General features: G+C 41.3%; 1 long non-coding RNA gene across 1 annotated transcript; it reads left to right on the top strand.

The window, feature by feature from the left end:
- Positions 1-485: 485 nt before the first annotated feature.
- On the top strand, positions 486-3,323 carry LOC141940199 (uncharacterized). The gene is made up of 2 exons (XR_012627913.1): positions 486-586; positions 3,078-3,323. It is a non-coding gene; the product is annotated as an uncharacterized LOC141940199 (long non-coding RNA).
- Positions 3,324-3,797: the final 474 nt, after the last annotated feature.

Here is a 3,797-nt window from a genome sequence, read left to right as displayed (position 1 = left end):
AGCACCCTGCTCTTCCCACCTCCCTTTTCTCCGTCATTACTACTTAGTTTGTACAGTACATCCAGGACACAGACCTCATTTCCCACTGGTGTTGAAAACAACTTGGAACACAATTAGCCTTGTCAAGTCCTTCACTGGTATGCCATATAGGGCTGCCAGCTTTCCAAGCAATTCAATAATCCCTAGAGCACTGCCGCGGGGTCTGCGATTAACAGAGGTGTTTACATGTCTGAAAATGTACCAGGCTAAAAATAGAAGTAATTTTCTTAGCATCCTGTGATGTTGGATTTGTTCTTTTTTCTTTCTTTCCATTTGCCAGATTGACAAATAAAGCATGTTTGCTTAATTCCTTCAACTGATATAGAAGATCAACAACAAAAGAGCGGCATCACAGTTCTGTGATGGTGGAGGAAAACAAATCCCAAACAAAATACTTTCTGTTACAGTCCAAAAATAGAAAAGCACCTAAGAGCACTAGAAAACTGGTCTTCTCTGCAGCACAGAGCACAATTCCAAACCAGGGTGTCCAAAGGAAGGGGCCAAAGACGGTGCTCATCATCCCCACACAGACATTTTCGGTTTGAAGGTAAGTCTCTGCTGCTGCATAGGAAGAAGTGAGAGGCATGCACAAGTACCAGGACTGCTTCTGAGCTCCTGGTATGATAAGGCAAGTAGGTAGATTCATATTTATTTCCCTTTGGGTGGATCATGTGGGATAAAGACTTCCCTGGAAAAGAGCAGTGTTAAGAAGCACTACTCTGAGAGTTCCTGGAAGGCTGTCATCTCTAAAAGCATCACTTCCATTTTTTGTACTCTTTTCTGAAGGTTTGTTTGCAGAAGGCTAGGGACAGAGCTGTTCCTCTTCCCACCCCTTCTAAGGCAACACATCTCTTGGGAGCCACAAACACAGTCCCTGCCACTCAACAAGAGGACAAGCCAATGAGTTCAGCTCCTGGAGACCTAATAATTCCCACTGCTTGGCTGTTGTTTCAAACAATTCCCATTTGCCCTTTCTAGGGCAAATAACATCTCACAGTGCTAGCCGTGGATTGGGTGGACATAATCCAGTCTGTGGCACTTAGCCTTGGGCTGAGGATTGTTTACTGAATCTCTTTTTTTTTGCAGCAGTGACTCAGACAGACCCTTTTCCCTGGGACTACCTGTTTAATGGTCACTGCTGGGCTGAAAGCTGCTCCTATAAACATCAGGTCAGGTTTTTCTTCCCCTTGAAGCCAGAGTTCTGAAACACTTAGAAAATTTGTGCCCACTTCATGCCATGGAATGGGAAGGAACAAGTCCGTGTTCATCATGAGCTTCATATGAGTGAAAAGAACAAATTTGCTTGAATTTAAAGTGCATGCAGTGCACATGTCAGAACCAATGTGTGTACAACATCTACAGATTCCTAAAATGAGCAAAAAGCCATGGGCAATACTAGCATGAGACAATACCAGTCATATCAGGATGACAGTTGATGAATTCTCCGTTCAGTTCCATCCTGGCACAGGGTCTAGTGTGATGTGGTTTGGGTCAGCTCTGAACTAGGTCTTGTTCAGAGTCTGGTGCTGGATAATTAAATTTATCTATCCTGGGTCACTGTAGCCAGATCTGGTTTGATCATAGGAACTGCTTGTTCCAGGACGTGCTCCTATTTGGGCATTTACACACTCTTGTCAACTTTGCAACTTTGGGCTTATTTATACCAGGTAATTTAACTTCATAGATCTTAAATGAGCTGGGTTTTTTTACTGCTGTGCTTTTGAAATCCACAAAAGGCTACTAAAAGACTATGGACCCAGATTCTTCCAGAAAATGTTACAGATTCACTTCATGTCTTTATATGCTGCATTTAGCATTTGACACTCAAAGCTGACTGAGAAGTAAATACATTCACATGTCAGCAGGTTACTATAGGTCATTTCACAATTAGAGATACTGAAGATCACAGGCTGCTCCTGTCAGCATAAAAATACTATCTGTGTTTTTCAAGAGGTAGGTAACCCCTACACACATTCTGAAAGACATAATCATTTTGGAAAACTGAAACCTTAAAGAGGGACAGAGGTGGCAGGTACTCATTTAATCACAGAAATAAAGCAAAATTCAGGAAAGCAAAGTGAACTGCTGAATTTTTCCCTTTGAACTCATTGCTTCCAAATGTCCAGGGCCCAAGCCTCAGAGTGCTTTAAATGGGGCTACATGGGGCAAATTCCTAGTGAAGTTAGTGTAAATTTTATCCCTGTAAATTATTAATGGAGGAGGACTTATTTTACCTCCAAATCACAATCCACTCTCTGTTAAAGTAATCACTTCATCTTTCCCTGAATCTCAGCACAATTGCTCACAGTATAATGTGATGTAAAAAAAGATTATCAGAGGACTCTTTTTATCCTGGGATATCATTAATAAAATGCCTGTCTGACTTTTGGTTCCAGATTTCAGCATTAACAGTCATTCTTTTCGGTTCCAGGTGTTTATCAAACTTTACCCAAATGGCCTGGTATCAGACGGTTGCTCTGTCCTCCTAGGCTGAGAAAAACAAGCATCTGTAGTTTCTCTACCGGTATTTGACAGAATGGCCAAACTGTGAAGCAAAGGTACATTTTGGTACTTTACAAGCCAGTGTTTCTTCTGCTGTTTTTAGTCTCCTGAAGCCTGCCTCCTGCATTGCAACAGTAAAGCAGAAAACCCTGACAGGTTTGTTCCTGACTGAACTCTCCATCAAAGCATTTATCTTTCTAGCTAGTACCTGTGGATAGGAGACATGAACTTGACCAGCAAGACTGAAGCAAATTAAGACTATAAAGATTTTTAAATATGCCACAGGGAGATCTCACGTTTTAACAGGACAAGCTTGTAAAATGACCCCTTCATTCTGGCATCTTAACCCATGATTTTTCTCACCCAGCAGCTACTCCTTAATCAGGAGAATGCTTCAGTCTCTAGATGAACAAACAACGTCTGATTATTCACCATGGTGTCTGGCATGACCACTTTTCCATCACCAACATGAGCACAAAATCCTCCTCTTCAGATGAGAGTGTTAGTTTTATTTTCTCCTTCTTTTCTTTCTGCAGGACTACATATGGAGCATGCCTGCTGACAGTCACTTTGGTATGGTTAAAACATGGTGTAAGAGTCACATCCACGCTGTTTATGTGGCTGATCAACAGCTGGACTTCATACTGTGCATGAAGAGCTGAGAACATTGCAAATGGATTGAAGACAGTCTCATGAAAAATATAATTTTCTGCTCCTTTTCTTTCATTGCTGTAATTTCTTCTCCTTTCAGACAGCTTAATAAATCTTTCTCGTGGCTGTAACATTTCTCTTTATCTACATATGTTATCCAGTTTGCAGATTAAGAGGATCATAGATTCTTTCCTCTCCCTGTCTCCAAAATCTGAAACATATCTTTCATTTACTGAGGACCAATCATACGAATGATATCTTGCCACCAACAAGATTTGATCCCCAAATATAATTGCTATATGAAAAACTCACTAAAGGGGTCACTTTAAGGGGTGACCTATAAATGGTAGACAGACAGCTCTGGAACGAAAAAGTGGCTATTTAGCCATTATGGCAAAGATCAGTAGTTCACAACTGTGGAAATACTGAGGTAACTCAGCTTTCCTAGACGGAAGTGTAGCATAAAGGAATGGGAACTTAATCCCATATTTATAACCCCTGGCTGAAGCTGTAGACATATGTCCTCTTCCAAATCCATCTAGGTCAGCTGAAGATAATATCAGCTCCCCTTCCCTCCCAGCTGTTTTGTTACCACACCACAGCCA

This window comes from Strix uralensis, chromosome 2 (genome assembly GCF_047716275.1).
Source record: "Strix uralensis isolate ZFMK-TIS-50842 chromosome 2, bStrUra1, whole genome shotgun sequence".
NCBI classification, from domain to species: domain Eukaryota; kingdom Metazoa; phylum Chordata; class Aves; order Strigiformes; family Strigidae; genus Strix; species Strix uralensis.
Note: the sequence above shows the minus strand (reverse complement) of the source record. Positions and strands in the feature narration are given on the sequence as shown.